The 21,588-nt window shown below is 37.6% G+C and overlaps 1 protein-coding gene across 2 annotated transcripts in view; it reads left to right on the top strand.

Annotated features, from left to right (window-relative positions):
- LOC145514265 (uncharacterized) overlaps window positions 1–21,588 on the top strand; it is a 985,725-nt gene that overhangs the window by 878,111 nt on the left and 86,026 nt on the right. The window contains exon 10 of one of the 2 annotated variants that reach the window (XR_014060002.1): window positions 19,162–19,449. The exons of the other annotated variant lie outside the window; for it this stretch is intronic. The gene's annotated coding sequence lies outside the window, so the exon portion shown is untranslated. Of the gene's footprint in view, window positions 1–19,161; window positions 19,450–21,588 lie in introns of those variants that run through there. 2 annotated transcript variants of the gene reach the window in all.

Here is a 21,588-nt window from a genome sequence, read left to right as displayed (position 1 = left end):
TTAAAAGCTTTTGCACAGCAAAGAAAATCATAAACAAAAAGTAACATATAGACTGGGAGAAAGTATCTGCAAACAATGCAACTGATAAGGGATTAATTTCCAAAATACACAAATAGTTCATACAGCTCAATATCAAAAACAACTCAATCAAAATGTTGGCTGAAGACATAGACATTTCTCCAAAGAAGACATATAGTTGGCCAACAGACACATGTAAGATGCTCAAAATCACTACTAATTACTGGAGAAATACAAATCAAAACTACATCAGAATATCACCTTCCAACGGTAAGAAGGCATACATACATGCTAAGTTGCTTCAGTCATGTCCAACTCTTTGCCACCCTATGGACTATAGCCCGCCAGGCTCTTCTGTCCATGGAATCCTCCAGGCAAGAATTCTGGAGTGGGTTGCCACGCTCTCCCTCCAGGGCATATTCCCAATCCAGGGATTGAACCCATGTCTCTTACATCTCCTGCTGTACAGGCGGGTTCTTTATCACTACCACCACCTGTAAGAATGGTCATCATTAAAAATCTACAAACAACAAATGCTGGAGAGGATGTGCAGGAAAGGGAAACCTCCTACACTGTTGGTGGGAATGTAAATTAGTGCAGGCACTATGAAAAACAGTACAGAGTTCCCTTAAAAACCTGAAAATAGAACTGCCATATGATCCAGCAATCCTACTCCTGGGCATATATCCAGAGAAAACTAATTCAAAAAGATAAATGCATCTTAATATTTATAACAGCGCTATTTATATCAGTCAAGACATGGAAATATCCAAAATATCCATGAACAGATGAATGGATAAAGATGGAGGATCAGATCAAGTTGGTGGAAGAATAGGATGTGGAGCTAACTTTCTCCCAAAAATATGTCAAAAATACATCTACACGTGAAAAGGTTCTCATAGAACATCTATTGAAGGCTGGCAGAAGACCTCAGATTTCCAAAAGGGGAAGAAAAATCTCCAATAACTGAGTAGGCTAAAATAAAGAGAGTGAGAGACAGAGAAAGGAACTGGGATGGGATTCGTGCCGCTGAGTGGGAGCTGTGAAACAGGAAACATTTCCACACACTGAGACATTCTCTCACTGGTGGGGAGATTAGACAGGGCAGAGGGGGAGCCTCAGAGGAGAGTGCAGCAATCAGTTTACAGGGGTAAAACAGAGGAAGACCCGCACAGATGGTTTGCGCTGCTCAGCATTCCCCAGTCTGTGACACTCCTGCACTGGGGCAAGCTGGTACTGGACGTTGAAGCTCAGAATTTGCAGGTCAGACCAAGGGAGAGGATTGGGGGTGAGCTGCATGGAGATACCCTAAAGGGTTCTAGAGTGTGGAACCCCACAACCAAGAAAGTACAGGAAGAGGCCTGGGCCCACCAGAGAGGCAAGGCACTTTGGCGGGGGGGGTGGCTACAAGGAGAGGGGAAGAACCACCATAGGAGCTTCTTTCTCCATGTATATGCTCTCAGGCAGCAGGGCACCATCCAAAGGAGTTTCAGTTGCAAGTATGAGCTGTCATTATCATCTGTGACTCCAGAGGCAGTCACAGGCATTGATTGCTGCTGCTCTGGAGGGTCCTGAGACCAAGCACCAATGGCTGCCCCTGCCTCCCTGGGAACATGTATGGACCCTCACCACCAAGGGTCCCAGGACAGACAGCAACCTCTGCCCCTGCCTTCCCAAGAGCACATGTGTGGCCCACCACTGCCATGATTGCTGAAACTGGGTTTCAACCTTCTTGGGAGCAGGCATGGCCCACCTCCATCACAGTCAAGGGTCTTATGACCTAGTGCCACCTGCTGCTCCCACCTACCTGGGAAAATGTATGGCCTTTCTGCGCCAAGGGTCCCTACAACCAGGAGTCAACCTCAGCCCCCACCTCCTTGGGAATGCACACAGGCGATATATCTGCACATCCTCTATCAAGATAAGAGCCAGAACACGCTGAGAAAAGAGATAAGCATTCCAACCAAATATAGCTCTGACACACACACACACAAAATAAATAAAATCTACACAAGCTATGCAGGGACACTCCTGCATATAAATAGCCCTTCCCAAGACTACAGTAAATAATTGTTTCTCCTAAACCCATAAGCAAAATGAAAAAGCACATGAACCACTCTCAGTTAAAAGCCCAAGAAAATGCCCTGGAAAGAACAAACAATGTAATAGACCTTTTTAGTCTAATAGACACCAAGTTCAAAAAGGAGGTAATGAAAGTATGGAAGGAATTAAGAAAAGCCTTTAACAGAAATGCAGGTTATGGCAAAAAGGAACTAGAAACTGTAAGGAGGAGCCAGGAAAAATAAAATTCATTTGTTGAGGTAAAAGCTCAGCTAAAGGCAATGAATAGCAGAATGAAAAATACAGAAGAAAGAATAAGTAATCAGGAAGATAGAATTAATGGAAATTATGCAATCAAAACAGAACACCAATTTTTTAAACAATGGAAGCCATATAAGAGACCTATGGGATAATATAGAGCATGCCAATATATGCATATAGGGGTTCCAGAAGGAGAAGAAAGAGAAAACAGGATTGGAAATGTATTTGAAGAAATTATGGCTGAAAACTTTCCAAATCTAAAGAAAAAAACATATCTAGATATAGGAAGCCCAGAGGGTCCCAAACAAGATGAACCCAAAGACTTACACATATTATAAGAAAAATGGCAAAAGTTAAAGAGGATTCTAAAGGTAGCAAGGAAAAAAAATTCTAATTACAAAGGAACTACCCACCCCCCCAAGGATATCAGCTGATTTGTCTATAGAAATGCTGTAGGTTAGAAGGGAGTGGGAAAATAGATTCAAAATTTTTAAAGGGAAAAGTCTGCAACCTGGGATACTCTACCAGGCAAGATAATCATTTAGACTAGGATAGAAAATAATTTCTAAGGCAAGCAAAAACTAAAAGGATACAATAATACTAAACCTACCCTAAAAGAAATATTGAAACGTCTTCTCTAAATAGAAAAGAAGCAAGAATATACAGGAAGGAGATCGTGGTGGAAATCACTTTAATTAACCAGAATCCAGATTAGGAAAAAAAAAACAAGTTTGTGAAGGCAATGATAAACATAAGAAGGACAAAAAGGATAAACATTAAGATATAAAAAAGGAAACTAAAATTATAAAATGTGGAGAAGAGTAAGAAAATGTAGACTTTTAAAAATAATGCGTTTGAGTATATTTGATTATCAGTCTAAAGCAAGCAGATATAGGAATGGATTAATACACTTGAGAAACAAGGCAACTAGAAATCCAAAAACATACAATAGATTCAAAAAAGCCAAAAACAACACAACCATAAAACAAAAGGAAATCAAACCGCAAAATGAAAAAGAAAGGAACAAAGAGGACACAGAATCAACTGGGAAACAAGGTTTGAAATTGCAATAAATACATATCTGTCAATAATTACCTTAAATATCAATGGACTGGATGCTCCCTCCAGTTGAAAGACAGAGTGAGAGACTAGATGAAAAAAACAAGAGCCTGAAATATACTACCCATAAGAGACCCACCTTAGGGCAGAGGGGCACACAAAGATGATTGAAAGTGAGGGGATGAAAAGATATTTCATGAAAATGTAAATAAGAAAGCAAGAGTTAAACAATACTCGTATCAGACAAGACAGACTTTAAAACAAAGGCCATAAAGAAGATAAAGAAGACACTATATAATGGTAAAATGACAAATACAAAAAGAGGATTTTATACACGTTGATATACATGTACCTAATACAGGAGCACCCAAATCTGTAAAACAGATACTAATAGACATAAAGGGAGAAATTGACGGGACTATGATAGGAGACTTTAACACCCCACTCACAACAATGGACAGCTCTTCTGGACAGAGTATCAATAAGACAACAGAGATCCTAAGTGATACATTAGAATAGTTAGACTTAACTTATATTTTTCTGGATATTATATACCCCAAAACCAGAATATACAATCTTTTCAAGTGCACATGTAACAGTCTCTAGGACTGACCACATACTAGGGCACAAAACTAACTTCAAAAAAATTTTAAAGTACAGAAACTATTTCAAGCATTTTCTCTGACCAAAATGGCATGAAACCAGAATCAACCATGGAAAACAAATGAGAAAAAAACAATTACATGGAGACTAAACAACATGCTACAAAAAAAAAAAAAAAGTCAATGATGAAATAAAAAACTAAATTTAAAAATACTTCCAGATAAATGACAATGAAAATACAGTATATAAAGTCTGTGGGATGCAACAAAAGCAATTCTTAAAGGGAAGTTCATACAGGCCTTCCTCAAAAAAAAAAAAAAAAAAAAACAAGAAATATTGAAATAACCTAAAGTTATTTGACCTAAAAGAATTAGACAAAGAAGAACAACAAAACCCTGAGGCCAGCAGAAGGAAAGAAATAATAAAGATGAGGGAGCAAATAAATAAAATAGAAATTATAAAAATATATTAAAAAATCAATAAAACCATGAGCTGGTTCCTTAAGAGCGTAAACAAAATTGACAAACCTCTGTCCAGGCTCACCAAGAAGAAAGGAGAAAAAACCCAAATAAACAGAATAAGAAAATAAAAAAGAAATCTCAACTGATACAGCAGAAATACCAACTATCATAAAATTATACTATATACAGTTATATGCCAACAAATTTGACAACCTAGAAGTGGACAGCTTTCTAGAAACATATAGCTTACCAAAACTGACTCAAAAAGAAATAGATAATTTGAACAGACTGATGGTTAGAGGTGAAATAAAATCTGTAATTGAAACAAGCCAAAAAAAAATGCCCCCACAAGTCCCTACAAACAGAAGTTGAGGATAGATGGCTTCACTGAGGAATTCTAATAACCAACATACAAAGAACTTATACCAATCCTTCACAAACTCTTCCAAAGGACTGAACAGGAGGGAATAATTCCAAAGAAGTTCTATGAAGCCACCACCATGCTTACAAAACCACAGTGAGTGAGTGAAAGTCGCTCAGCAGTGTCCGACTCTTTGTGATTCCATGGACTGTAGCCCACCAGGCTCTCCTCTGTTCATGGGATTCTCCAGGCAAGAATACTGGAGTGGATTGCCATTCTCTTCTCCAGGGTCTCTTCCCAAACCAGGGATTGAACCCAGCTTTCCTGTTTTATCTTCTTTTAGTTTTGCTTCCTTTTGGTCATTACCCTACTGGGGCCTTTGGCAACTGTGTGTATGTGTAACAGCATCTACCATACCTCTTCTTTTTAGCTTAGGCTGGATTTGAAGAGCCAAAACAGGAAAACACTTAAGGAGACCTGAGACTCTCACAGAGAAATAGATTAGAGCTGCTGTTTCTTTTAGCTTTGCTTTCCTGTTCTTTATTATTTATTTATTAAATGTAATCTCTCCTTTTATCAACCTTCATCATTTCATACTGTAAGAAAGTGAAATCCCTAAAGGAAAATGACCTTATGAATCTGCTGAGTGTGAAGAGAAAAGGCCATGGTATAGATGAATGGATTAGGAGGGAGACACCTAACTCTAGGGGTTTACATTTGGTAAAAACTCAGGCTTTGTTGTACTATAAGTATCATTATGTGTTACACAATGACTGGGTACTAATTGCTTGCAGTGGCACAAGCACAAGCAAGCCTTCAAAATCAAGTATAAATATAACAAGAAAAAAGCAATACGGAAAAATTCAGAAATGTCCAACTATTGCTATTTCTTGGGTGAAACTCTAAAACCAGACAAAGACACAAAAAAGAAAATTACAGGTATCTTTGATGAATATAGATGCAAAAATTATAAACAAAATATTAGCAAACCAAATACAAATCATAACACTCATGCCCAAGTTAGATTCATCCTAAATTCACAAGGATAGGTCAACATATGGAAATCAATCAATATTATACACCAGATTAATAAAGTCAAAGACTACATGATGATCATCTCAATAGATGCAGAAGAAGCATCTGAACAACACATCCATTTATGATAAAAACTCTTACCAAAGCGGGTATAAAGGGAACATATTTAAACATAATAAAAGCCATTTATGAAAATCCCACAGCCAACATAATACTCAATGGTGAAAAGCTGAAAGCCTTTCCATGAAAATTCATGTGGGAAAATCTGGAAAAAAGACATGGATGTTCACTTTCACCACTTCTATTCAACATACTATTGGAAATCCTAGCTGCATCAATCATACAATAAAAAGAAATACAAGGTATCCAAAGTGGAAAGGAAGAGGTAAAATTGCCAGTATATGCAGATGACATACTATATCATTAGAAAGTCATGACAACTCCACAAGAAAACAACTGATCTAATAAATGAATACAACTAGTAGAAGGATACAAGATTACCATTCACAAATCAGTTGCATTTCTTTACAGTAACAATGAAATATCAGAAAGGGAATATAAAAAACACCACCTTTAAAATCACACCAGGGAGTCAAGATGGCAGAGGAGTAGGAGGATGTGGAATTCATCTCTGCCTGCAAAGGCATCAAGAATACATCTATGAAGGGAACAGTTAGCACAGAGAACCAGCTGAACACTGGCAGAGGATCTTTTACATCCAAAAGGAGAAGATCCCTGCATAACTGGGTAGGGTGAAAGAAGGAAGAAGGGAAAAGGAAATGAGACAGGACCTGTACCCCTGGGGAAGTAGCTGAAGGAGAGGAGAGGTACTCACATCCAGGGAACCCCTCTCACAGGTAGGGAGATCAATTGAGTTATTGGAGGAGAGTACAGCAACCTGTCTGGGCAGGCAGGACACAGTGAGACCTATACAGATGGTTCTTGCCACAGCCCTATACACCCCAGCCTAAGACATGTCCATTGTAAATGCTTGTGGAAGAAACCCAGAATGCCATACAAGTGCCACTGCTGCATGACACACAAGGGGAAGGTCAGTCATTGCAGCCTCTCTCCCCACAAGCCTGTCTCTGCCTCCCTGGTCACTAAGAAGAGTGCTGGCTAGGGTCGATTCTCTCATACCCATGGCCTCCAGCTACCCCACATGCCCTGCCCTGACATGCGGCTCCCTCAACCCTAGCTGCTGCCACCTCTGTGCCCTCTTCTGGTGTGCTCTGGGGAAGCCTCAAGAACAGACCCCCATGGGTGGCCCACCAGCAGAGGTGTAACTGAAACCACAGCTGAGCCTCAGGAGCCATGCAACTAAGGAAGAAAAGCTGTAATCTCTCCTTGCAGCTGGCTGAATTGCAAACTGACATTCCCATGACCTGCTTTGTAAACTCAGCACCTAGAGAACATCTGAACAGACAATAAGTACCCCCACAGCCAAAACATGTCTAGCTTTAGCAGCTGTAGACTTCGTGGGCACACAACATGTGGGAGTTGGCCAGACCAGAATCCGAGGTGCTCCCATAATGCCCACAGTGGGTCCAGATCCATGATTACTGCAATTCTGGGACCCGATTTCAGAGGATCTACTCTAGAGGACTGGTGAAAACAACATCTAACAGATACCAGGGACAATTGCCAGCATACTTACAGTTAACATGGAACCAAAAGCAGTACCAACAACAATGTAATCTGAGAGTTCACACAACAGGTAAAAGGTGACACAACAGAGCACACCCGTAGGTGAATAGCTCCAGAGGAGGAATATTCAGTGGCTTCCCTCCCAGTGAAGGTACTCCAATCCCACTGAAGATCAGAAACACAGCTAAGAAACAGATTGGGGGACCTCTACTCCAACAACTAAGGAGCAGACCCCACCTCTGATAGGGCAGTGACAACCACAGAGCAAAGAGGTGGCCCCACTCAATATCCGGTGCAGGCTCTGGTCACCACAGCATCAGTCACTCCTCCTATAAACAGGATAATGGCCAGCATACAGTGAGGAAAGAGGTGGCAGACATCTCTACTAAAAACAACCCTCACACCAAAAACTATTAAACCCATGCAAGATACACAGGGACATTCCCACATAAATGGGAATTCCCACATTCCTCCAAGACAGTCTTGAGTGTCTAGCATCAGGCAGAGGAACCTCCAAATCATTTAGCCATAAAGGGCAGCAGAGCTTGAGTGCAGGATCTCCAGAGAGCTGGCTGACAGAAACAGACTCCACCCTTGAAGGCTGCACACAAGATCTCACATGCACTGGGACCACACAAAGCAGAACCATCCACAGGAAGATAGGCTACACCTACCTAGGCATCTTGGAGAGTCTCCTGGGGAGGGGAAAGCTGACTATAGATCATTGTGAGGGATAGGACACTGGTAGCAGAAGCCCCAGGTAATACTGATTAGCATGTTTTCTCCTGGAGGTCCACATTTCAGCACCAAGGCCTGACACTACTCAAAAACCTGCAATCTCCAGGAAAGCCTCAGGCCAAACCACCACCAAGACAGGAACACAGCCCCACCCATCAGAAGACAGGATGCCTACTAGTCCGATACCAAGTTCACAGCTACCTCAAAAACACACCCTGTGACATGGCCCTGGCCATCAGGAGGGTAAGACCCATCTCTGATGGGTGACCAGAGGCAGGCACCAGTCTTTCCCAACAGGAGGCCTGCAGTAGCCCCTGGACCAACCACAGTCACCAGAGGCAGACACCAGAAGAGGAAGTATGATCCTGCAGCCTGTGGAAAGGAGACCATGATTCAGAAAGTTATACAAAATGAGACAACAGAGAAAAATTTTGCAAATGAAAAGACACGATAAAAACTGACAGGAAAAACAAAATGAAGAGGTGATAGACAATCTACCTGAAAGGAATTCAGAGTAATGATAGTAAAGATGATCCAAAAATCTCAGAAAAAGAGTGGAGGCACAGACTGAGAAGATACAAGAAATGTATAACAAAGGGCTAGAAGATTTAAAGAATAGAGATGAACAATACAATAACTGAAATGAAGAGTATACTAGAAGGGATCAATAACAGGATAACTGAGGCAGAAAAATGAATAAAGTGAGCAGGAAAAGAGTCATGGAAGTCACTGCCACAGAACAGAATAAAGGAAAAAGAATGAGGACAGTCTCAGAGACCTCTGAAACGATATTAAATGCACTAACATTCACATTACAGGGATCCCACAAGGAGAAGAGAAAGATAAAGGGCCTAAGAAAATATATGCAAACTTCCCTAACCTGAGAAAGGAAATATTCAAGACTAGGAAGCACAGAGAATCCCATACAGGGTCAACTCAAGGAGGAACATGCTGAGACACATATTTATCAACCTGACAAAAAGAAAAAGAAAAAAATATTAAAACCAACAAGGGAAAAGTAATAAATTACATACATGGGAACTCCCATAAAGTTATCAGCTGATTTTTTTTCAGCAGAAACTCTGCAGGCCACAAGGGAGTAGCACAATTTATTTCAAGTGATGAAAGGCAAAAACCTAAAACCAAAAACACTCTACCCAGCAAGGCTCTCATTCAGATTCAATGGAAAAAGTCAAAATCTTTGCAGACAAACAAAGGTAAGAAATTCAGCACCACCAGACCAGCTTTAGAACAATGCTAACATCATAGTGTTTTATTTAATTAAAGGACAATAATGAAATGGAGTTTATATTTGTTACTTCTATTTCGTAATATTTAATAACAGGATTAGGTTGAAATAAAATAATAGGAAAAACAGTGCAGAATGTGGATTTTCCTGGTGTCTCCCCCTCTGGTACACTGATAAGCTCTGAGCGGACCCTACTGCTTTACAGACCTTTGGCTATACAGGGGATCCCCCCCCAGAAAGGCAGCTTGTTTTTAACCTTATCTATAGATACCTTCAGAGAAAGCAATGGCACCCCACTCCAGTACTCTTGCCTGGAAAATCCCATGGATGGAGGAGCCTGGTAGGCTACAGTCTATGGGGTTGCTAAGAATCGGACACGACTGAGCAACTTCACTTTCACTTTTCCCTTTCATGCACTGGAGAAGGAAATGGCAACCCACTCCAGTATTCTTGCCTGGAGAATCCCAGGGACGGGGGAGCCTGGTGGGCTGCCGTCTATGGGGTCGCACAGAGTCGGACACGACTGAAGTGACTTAGCAGTAGCAAGGAACTTCTCTAGGTGGGAAAGAGACATGTAATTTAAAACAACATTGTACAAAAACAAACAAAAAAACAATATTGTACATGTATCAAAAGCTCATGGGAACAGCAAACCCCAAAACTACAATACATATCAACACAAAGAAAAAGGAACCCAAACACTAATATGTCATCAACCACAACAGAAGAGGAAGGAAAGAAAAATGACCCACAAAAACAAAGCCAAAACAAGAAAATGGCAATAGGAACATATACATCAATAATTATCTTAAATGTAAATGGATTAAATGTCTCTACCAAAAGACACAAACTGGCTACATGGAAACAAAAACAAGACCCGTATATATATGTCTACAAGAGACCTATTTCAGACCTAGGGACACATACAGTCTGAAAGTAAGGGGATGGAAAAATATATTCCATGCAAATGGAAATCAAAAGAAAGCTGAAGTAGCAATATTCATATTGGACAAAACAGACTTTAAAATAAAGACTGTTACAAGAGACAAGCAAGGATACTACATAGTGATCAAGGGGTCAATCCAAGAAGAAGATATAACAGTTTTAAATATACTGTATGCACAAAGTATAGGAGTACCTCAATATATAAGGAGAATGTCACAAGCCATAAAAGAGGAAGTCAACAGTAACACAATAATAGTGGGGAACTTTAATACTACACATATACCAATGGATAGATCATCCAGATAGAAAATAAGGAAACAAGCTTTAAATGACACATGAAAGCAGATAAACTTAATTGATAACTAAAGGACATTCCATCCAAAAGCAGCAGAATAAACATTCTTCGCAATTATACAGGATAGATCACATCATGGTCCACAAGTCAAGCCTGAGTAAATTTAAGAGACTGAAATCACATCAAGCATCCTTCTAACCACAACACTATGAGATTAGAAATAAATCACAGGAAAGAAAAATCTGTTAAAAAACAAACAAACAGACACATAGAGGGTAAACAATATGTTACTAAACAATCAATGAATCACTGAGGAAATTAGAGAGGAAATCAAAAATTACCTAGAGACAAATGACAACAAAAATATAACAATCCTTTCAAAACATATGGGTTACAGCAAAAGAAATTCTAGGAGGGAAGTCTACAGCAACACTATCTTACTTCAGAAAACAAGAAAAGTCTCAAATAAACAACCTAACCTTGCATGTAAAGCAGTTAGAGAAAGAGGAACAAACAAATCCTAAAGTTATAAGGAAGAAATCATAAACATTAAAATAAAAACAAATGAAACAGGCAAAGAAAAGAATAGCAAAAAAGATCAATGAAACTAAAAGCTGGAGAGCATTCAAATAAATAAAATTATAAATGAAAAAGTTACAACTGACACCACAGAAATAGAAAGGACCATAAGGGACTATGATAAGAAATTATATGCCAATAAACGGACAACATAGAAGAAAAGGAAAAATTCTTAGAAAGACACATTCTCCTAAGACTGAACCAGGAGGAAATAGAAAATATGAACAGACCAATCAAAAATACTGAAGTTGGAACTGTGATTTTAAAATTTCCAACAAACAAATGGCCGAGACCAAATTGCTTCACAGGCAAATTCTATCAAACATTTAAAGAAGAGTTACAGCTATCCTTCTGAAATGCTTCCAAAATGTTACAGAGGAAAGCATGCTCCAAATGTCATTCAATAAAGCCACCATCATCCTGATACCAAAACCAAAGATACCACACAGAAAAAAGAAACTACAGGCTATTATCACTGATGAACTCAGATTCAAAAATCCTCAACAAAATATGGTTATATGCCATGATCAAGTGGGATATAGTCCAGGGATGCAAGGATTCTTCAACATATATAAATCAATTAATGTGATATATCATATTAACAATAAAAACCATATGATCATCTCCATAAATGAAGAAAAAGGTTCTGATAAAATTTAACACACATTTATAATAAAAACTCTCCAGAAAGTCAGCACAGAGAGAATATACTGCAATACAATGAAGGCCATATATGACAAACATAAAGCACACATCATTCTCAATGTTGAAAATTGAGCATTTCCTCTAAAATCAGAACAAGACAAGAAAGTCCACTCTTTCCACTTTTATTCAACAGTTCTGGAATTCTTACTCATGGCAATCATAAAAGAAAAAAATAAAAGGAATTCAAATTGGAAAAGAAGAGGTAAACTGTCACTGTTTGCAGATAACATGATACTATACACAGAAAATCCTAATGATGCTACCGGAAAACTATGAGAACTCATAAATGAATGTGGTAGATTTGTAAGTTATAAGATCAATACACAGAAATCTCTTGTATGCCTATATACTAGCAATGACATATCAGAAAAAGAAATTGTTGAAACAATCCCATTTACCATTTCATCAAAAAAGAATAAAGTACACAAAAACAAGCCTACCTAGGGAGGGAAAAGACCTGTACTCTGAAAACTTGTGATATTGATGAAAGATGACACAAATAGATGGAGAGATATACAATATTTTTGGATTGGAAGGATCAATACTATCAAAATGACTCTACTACCCAATCTACAAATTCAAGGCAATCCCTATAAAATTATCAATTACATTTTTCACAGAACTGAGACCAAAAATTTTTTAAATTTTATGGAAACACAAGATACCCTGAATAGCCAAAGCAATCTTGATAAAGAAAAACAGCTAGAAAAATCAGTCCCCTGACTTCAGACTATACTACAAAGCTACAGTAATTAAAACAGTATGGTACTGGCACACACACATACACAAACAAAACAGAAATATAGGTCAGTGGAACAGAATAGAAACTCCAGAGATAAGCCCACGCACCCATGGTCACCTAATCTATGACAAAGGAGGCAAAAATATACAATGGAGAAAGAAAAGACAGTCTCTTCCATGAATGGTGATTGGAAAACTGGACAGCTACATGTAAAAGAGTGAAATTAGAACACTCCTTAACACCATACACAAAAATAAACTCAAAATGGATTAAAGATATAAATACAAAGCCAGACACTATAAAACTCATAGAAGAAAACATAGGCAGAACACACTTTGACATAAATTGCAGCAAGATCTTTTCTGATTCACCTCCTGCAGTAGTGAAAATAAAAAGACAAGAGAGTTCTAATTAAACTTAGAAGTTTTTGCACTGCAAAGGAAACCATAAACAAAATACTCTCAGAATGGGAGAAAGTATTTCCAAAGCAAGAAACTGAGAGGGATTAATCTCCAAAATATACTAACAGCTCATGCAGCTCAATATACAAGAAAAAAACAAAAAACAACCCAATCAAAAAATGGGTAGAAGATCTAAATATACATTTGTCCAAAGAAGACATACAGATAGCCAAAAAGCACGTGAAAAGCTGCTCAACATCACTAATTATTAGAGAAATTCAAATCAAAACTACAATGATGCACCATCTCATACTTGTCAGAATGACCATCATCAAAAAAATCTACAAACAGTAAATGCTTGAGAGGATGTGAACAAAGGGGAACCTCCCTACGCTGTTGGCATGAATGTTAATTTGTATAGCCACTATGGAGAAAAATATGGAGGTTCCTTAAAAAAATAAAAATATAACTACCATATGGCCAAACAATCCCACTCCTCAGCATATAACCAGATAAAACCATAATTCAAAAGTACACATTCACCCCAATGTTCAATGCAGCACTATTTACAACAGACAAAACATGGAAGCAAACAAAATGTCCATCAACAGAGGAATATTTATAGAGAAGACGTGGTACATATATACAATAAATTATTACTCAGCCTTAAAAAAGAACAAAATAATGACATCTGCAGCAACATGGATGGACCTAGAGACTGTCATACTGACTGAAGTAACCTAGACACAGAAAAACAAATATTACATGATACTCTTATATGTGGAAGCTTAAAAAAAGATACAAATGAATCTATTTACAAAACAGAAATAAGACTCACAGATGCAGAAAGTAAACTTAAGAGTTACAAGGGGATGGGGAAAGTGATGATTTGGGACCCTGGGCTTGTCATATACACATTACTATATATAAAATAGATAACTAATAAGAACATACTGCAAAGTACCAGGAACTCTACTTAATACACTCTAATGGCCTATATCTGAAAAGAAAAGAATGGATATATATTTTTAAAAGAAAGAAAGAATAAATGGTGTTTTGAAAGCTAGACAGCTACATGTAAAAGAATGATATTAGAACACTCTCTAAAACCATATACAAAAATAAACTGAAAATGGATTAAAAACCTAAATGTAAAACTGGGTACTATAAAACTCCTAGAGGAAAACATAGAAGACAAACACTCTGACATAAGTCACAGTGAGATCTTTCTTTGTAAATTTATTTTTTGCAAGATATTTTTTGATCCACCTCCTAAAGTAATGAAAATAAAAATAAACAAATGGGACCTAATTTAATTTATAAGTATTTGTACACTGTTGGTGGAAATAAAAGTTGATACAGCCACTATGGAAAACAGTATGGAGGTTCCTCGGAAAACTAAAAATAGAATTACCTTATGATCTGGAAATCCAACTCCTGGGAACATACTTGGACAAAATATAATTCAAAAAAGATACATACACCCCTTTGTTCATAGCAGCACTATTCACAATAGCCAAAATGGAAACAACCTAAATGCCCATCAACAGATAAATGATTAAAGAAGAAATGGTATGTATATACAATGGAATACTACTCAACAATAAAAAAGAATGAAATAATGTCATTTGCAGAAACATGGATGCAACTAGAGATTATAATACTAAGTCGGCAAGAGAAAGACCAACACCATATAATACCATTTATATGTGGATTCTAAAATATGACCAGAAAGAGACACATAAACAGAGAACAGACCTGGGGTTGCCAAGGGAGAGGGGATACACTGGGAGTTTGGGGTCGGTATGTGCAAATTATTTATTACATTTAGAACAAATGAACAACAAGGTCCTAATGTATAGCACAGGGAAATGTATTCAATATCCTGTGATAAACCATAATGGAAAAGAACATAAAAAATAACATATTTGTGTGTATAATTGGGTCACTTCACTAAATAGCAGAGATTGGTACAATACTGTAACTATAAGGCTCTAAATGTTAGTTACTCAGTTGTGTCCAACTCTTTGTGACCCCATGAACTGTAGCCACTAGTCTCCTTTGTCCATGGGATTCTCCAGGCAAGAACACTGGAGTGGGTTGCCATGCCCTCTCCCAGGGGATCTTCCCTATCCAGGGATCAAACCCAGGTCTCCTGCATTGCACGATGATTCTTTACCATCTGGTTCCATCAGGGAAGCCTAACATGTACTTCAGTTAAAGAAAAAAACAAAAAAAGAAAAAACTTACAAGCTGTTGCACACCAAAGGAAATCATAAAGCAAAAAACAAAACAAAACAAAACAGTAATTCACGGAATAGGAGAAAATATTTGCAAGCAAAGGGACTGACAAGGGGTTAATCTCCAAAATATGCAAACAACTCATGCAGCTCAATATTAAACAAACAAACAACCCAATCAAAAAAATGAGTGGAAGATTTCTCCAAAGAAGACACAGATGGCCATCAGGCACATGGCAAGATGCTTAACATCACTAATTATTAGGAAAATGCAAATCAAAACTACAGTGAGGTGTCACCTCATACTGGTGATAGAATGGGCATCATTAAAAAATTTACAAACAATAAATGCTGTAGAGGGTGTGGAGAAAACAGAACCCTCCTACACTATTGGTAGGAAGGTAAATTGATACAGACAGTATGGAGAATAGTATGGAAGGTCCTTAGAAAACTAAAAATATAGCTACAATATGATCCAGCAATGCCATTTTTAGGCATATACCAGAGAAAAGCATAATTTGAAGAGACACACATACCCCAGTGTTCACTGCAGCACTTTTTACAATAACCAGGACATGGAAGCAATCTAAATGTTCACTGGCAGAGGAATGGAAAAAGATGTGGTACATATATACAATGGTGTATTACTCAGCCATATAAAAGAAATAAATGATGCCATTTTCAGTGACATGGATGGACCTAGAGATTGTTATACTGAATGAAGTAAGTCAGACACAGAAAGACAAATATATGATATCACTTATATGTGAAATTTAAAAATATGATACAAATAAATATATTTATAAAGCAGGCATAGAATCACAGATGTAGACCTCAAACTTATGGTTACCTGGAGGGGCAGGTGGAGGAGGGATAAATTTGGAGACAGGGATTGACATATACACACTACTTATATAAAATACATAACTAATAACTGCAAAGGAAACAACTGACAAAGGATTAATCTCCTAAATATACAAGCAGCCCATGCAGCTCAATATCAGAAAAACAAACAACTCAATCAAAAAACGAGTGGAAGACCTAAACAGACATTTCTCCAAAGAAGATATACAGCAAACACATGAAAAGAAGTTCAACATCACTCATTATTAGAGAAATGCAAATCAAAACTACAATAAGGTGTCAACTCACTCCAGTCAGAATGGCCATCATTATAACTCTACAAACAGTAAATGCTGGAAGGATGTGGAGATAAGGGAACCCTCTTGCACAATTGGTAGGAATGTACATTGATATAGCCACTATGGAGAACAGTATGGAGATTCCTTTAAAAACTAAGAATAGAACAACCATACGACCCAACAATCTCATTACTGGGCATAAACCCTGAGAAAACCATAACTGAAAGAGACGCATGTAGTCCAGTGTTTGTTGGAGCACTGTTTGCTATAACCAGGACATGGAAGCAACCAAGATGTCCATCAACATATGAAAGGATACAGAAATTTTGGTACATATACACAATGCAATATTATTCAGCTTTAAAAAAGAACACATTCAAGTCATTCCTAATGAGGTGGATGAACCTTGAGCCTATTAAAGAGTGAAGTAAGTCAGAAAGACAAATATTGTATATTAACGTATGCCTATGAAATCTAGAAAGATAGTACTGATGAACCTATGTACAGAGCAGCAATGGAGATGCAGACATAGAGAAGAGACTGTGGACACAGTGGGGATGGGACAAGTAGAGAGGTTGGTATGGAATCATATATATTACCGTATGCAAAAGAGAGACCAACTGGGAACTTGCTGTTTGACTCAGGGAGCTCAACCCAATGCTCTATGATAACCTAGAGAGGTGGAATGGGGTAGGGGTATAGGAGGAGGATTCAGGAGAGAGGGGATATATGTATACCAGTGGCTGATTCATGCTGATATATGGCAGAAACCAACACCATACTGTAAATCAATTATCCTCCAATTTAAGAAAAAGAAAATAAAATAGATAACTAATAAGCACCTACAATATGGCACAGGGAATGCTACAAAATACTCTGTAATTACCTATATTGGAATAAAATCTAAAAATGAGAGGATCTATGTATATGTATAATGGATTCACTTTGCTATACAGCAGAAACATAACACTATAAATCAACTACACTCCAATACAAATTAATTTCAAAAAATAAAATCAGACCAAAAGTAAAATACTTAGGAATAAATCTGACCAAGGAGGTAAAAGATTTATACACTTGGAACTCTGAAACACTAATCAAGGAAATTAAAGGGGATTCAAAGAAATAGATATCCCATGCTCTTGGATTGGATGAATTAATTTTGTTAAAATGGCAATACTACTAAAAGCAATCTACAGATTTAATTAGATACCTATCCAATTTCCCATGACATTTTTCACAAACTAGTACAAAGAATCCAAATGTTTATATGGAATCATAAAAGACCCAGAATTGCCAAAACAAGCCAAAAAGAAGAAGAAGAAAAAAGCAGGAGACCTAACTCTCCCAGACTTTGGACAATATTACAAAGCTACAATAATTAAAACAACATGATATTGGTACAAAAAGAGACATTTGGATCAATGGAACAGAATGGAAATCCCAGAAATAAATCCACTCACCTTTCATCAATTAATCTTCAACAAAGGAGGCAAGAAACTAAAACAGGAAAAAGACCATCTCCTCAGCAAATGGTACTAGGAAAGTTGAGCTGCATGTAAGTCAGTGAAGTTAGACCACACCCTTAACCATGCACAAAATAAACTCAAAATGTCTTAAAATTTTAACTATAAGACATAACACCATAAAACTCCTAGAAGGCAAAATACTTGGACATAAATTGTTTCAGTGTTTTCTTAGATCTCCCAAGACAGCAGGAATAAAAGCAAAAATAAACAAATGTGACCTAATCAAACTTCCATGCTTTTGCATAGCAAAGGAAATCATAAAGAAAACAAAAAGAAAACTTATAGAATGGGAGAAAATATTTGCAAATGATATGACCCACAAGGACTTAATCTCCAAAATATACAAATAGCTCATACAACTCAACAACAAAAAATCAAACCACCCAATCAAGAAATGCACAGTAAACCTTAAAAAGCCATTTCTCCAAAGACACACAGATGGCCAGTAGGCACATGAAAAAATGATCAATATTGCTCATTATTAGAAAAATTGAAATCAAAACTACAGTGTGCTATCTACCACCTCACACCAGTCAGAATGGCCATCATTAAAAACCTACAAATAACAAATGCTGGGAGCGTATGGGGAAAAGGGAATACTATTATACTGCTGGTGGGAGTGTAAGTTGGTACAGCCACTATTGAAAACAGTGTGGAGGTTCCTCAGAAAACTAAAAACAGGACTACCATATCATCCAGCAATCCCAGTCCTGGGCATATACCTAGAGAAAATTAGAATTCAAAAGGATGCATGCACCCCAATGTTCTTAGCAATATTACTCACAATATCCAAGACATGGAAGGAATCTAAATGTTCACTGACAGAAGAATGGATGTTGTTCCCTGTGCTATACAGTAGGATCTTGTTGTTTATTGATTCTAAATGTACTAGTTTGCTAGTAATAATGTACTAAATGTACTATTATCTCCAACCCCCCAGTCCACCCTTCTTGCTCTTCCACTTGGTAATCATAAATCTGTGAATTGTTTCTGTTTTGTAGATAGGCTTATTAGTGCCACATTTTGGAATTCACATAAAATTGATATAATATGTTTTTGTCTTTCTCTTCCTGGCTTACTTCATCCCCAGATGATGGAACAAGATAAATCTCCAAAAAAAACAACTAAATGGAGATAGGCAACCTTCCAGAAAAACTAATTCAGAATAATGATGGTGAATATGATCCAGGATCTCAGAAAAAGGGAGAAGAAGATGCAAGAAATGTTTACCAAAGAACTGAAGAACAAACAGATATGAACAGTAAACTAGAAGGAATCATAGTAGAACACTGAGGCAGAAGAATGGATAAGTGACCTGGAACAGAATGGTAGAAATCATTGGCACAAGACAGAATATAGAAAAAACAATGAAAAGAAATGAAGACAGCATAAGAGATCTCTGGGACAACATTAAACACACCAATATTTGCATTATAGAAGGTGAAAAGAGAGAAAGGACCCGAGAAAATATTTGAAGAGGTAATAGCTGAAAACTTCCCTAACATGGGAAAAGAAATAGTTAACCAAGTCTAGGAAGCGTAGAGAGGCCCAGTCAGGATAAACCCAAGGAAGAACACACCAAGACACACAGTAATCAAAGTGACAAAAATTAAAGACAAAGATAAGTTATTAAAAGCAACAAGGGAAAAAAAGACAAACAACATACAAGGGAACTCCCATAGCATTATTGGCTTATTTCTCAACAAAAACTCTACAAACCAGAAGGGAATGACACAATATACTCAAAGTGATAAGAAACTACAACCAAGAATACTTTACCCAGAAAGACTTTCATTCAGATTTTGACAGAAAAATCAAAAGCCATCTGTATGACTTCTTTGGAGAAATGTCTGATTAGTTCTTTGGCCCACATTTTGATTGGTTCGTTTATTTTTCTGGTATTTAGCAGCATGAACTGCTTGTACATTTTAGAAATTAATTGTCAGTTGTTTCATTTACTATTTATTTTACCCCATTCTGAAGGCTGCCTTTTCACCTTGATTATAGTTTCCTTCATTATGCAAAACCTAAGCTTAATTAGGTTCCATTTGTTTATTTTTGTAACTATTTCCATTACTCTGGGAGGTGGGTCATAGAGGATCTTGCTATGATTTATGTTAGAGAGTGTTTTGCCTATGTTTTCCTCTAAGAGTTTTATAGTTTCTGGTCTTACATTTAGATCTTTAATCCATTTTGAGTTTATTTTTGTGTATGGTGTTAGAAAGTGTTCTAGTTTCATTCTTTTACAAGTGGTTGACCAGTTTTCCAAGCATATGCTCAACATCACTCATTATCAGAGAACCGCGAATCAAAACCCCAATGGGGTGCCATCTCACGCTGGTCAGAATGGCTGCTATTAAAAAGTCTACAAACAGTAAATGCTGGAGAGGGTGTAGAGAAAAGGGAACCCTCGTGCACTGGTGGGAATGCAAACTGGTACAGCCACTATGGAGAATAGTGTGGAGAGTTCTTAAAAAACTGGAAATAGGACTGCCATCCATGTTGATATATGGCAAAACCCACCACAATATTGTAAAGTAATTAGCCTCCAATTAAAATAATTAATTTAAATTAAAAAAATAATGGCGGCAGAGAGGTGAATTAGGACGCAGATGGATTAACGAAGATGTTGTGGCAGGAATCAGCATGGTGACACTGAGTAGAGAAAGAAATATGTAGGTAGATTCAGGACATGTGTAAAAGCAACATTAACAGGACCTGCGGACTGCATGAATATGAGAGGTAAGGAAAAAAGAAGGTCCAAAGTATCTGTCCATATTTTGGTGTCAAACTGCCTGGTGAACTACCACTCAGAAAGGAGTGAGCTATTATTTCAGGGCAAGTGTTGTATGATTATGTAACTGTATTCTCAAAACAACTCAGTAGAAGGACTATTATTTTCAGTTTAAAGGTAGGAAAGCTGACATTTAGAGTGACAAAGTATCTTGCCCAAGGTCACTCAGGTAATTAGGGTACTGGGATTCACACTCAGCCCCTGGCTACTCTTGAAAGTCAATGCTTGAAGCACTGCACCTCCCAACCCAGCAGAAATAACACATTTAGAAGGAGGACTGGATAGTTGAGAAAAAGCAGCAAAGAAGATGTGTTCATTTTTACATAAGTTGGTATTGAGTTCAACAGGATGCCTAGGAAATAGACAGATGTGGACTGGAACCCAGGAAAAGATACGGTCTGCAGATGCTGTGAGTTCATTAGCACTGAGATGACATTAGTGGAAGTCAGAGGAGTAGGTGAGGTGGGACAGGAGATGATGTCAAATAAGAAATGTCCTAGGAAAACATCTAAGAAACATAAACATTTAAGGTACAGGTTGAGGAAAAGGTCAGTTTTCATTCCAATCCCTAAGAAAGGCAATGCCAGAGGATACTCAAACTACCACACAATTGCACTCATCTCACACACTAGTAATGCTCAAAATTCTCCAAGCCAGGCTTCAACAATACACGAACCGTGAACTTCCAGATGTTCAAACTGGATTTAGTAAAGGCAGAGGAAT

Source organism: Giraffa tippelskirchi, chromosome 7 (genome assembly GCF_054371585.1).
Source record: "Giraffa tippelskirchi isolate mGirTip1 chromosome 7, T2T-mGirTip1v1.2.pri, whole genome shotgun sequence".
NCBI lineage: Eukaryota > Metazoa > Chordata > Mammalia > Artiodactyla > Giraffidae > Giraffa > Giraffa tippelskirchi.
The sequence above is the reverse complement of the archived record's forward strand: the minus strand, read 5'-3'. Positions and strand labels throughout refer to the sequence as shown.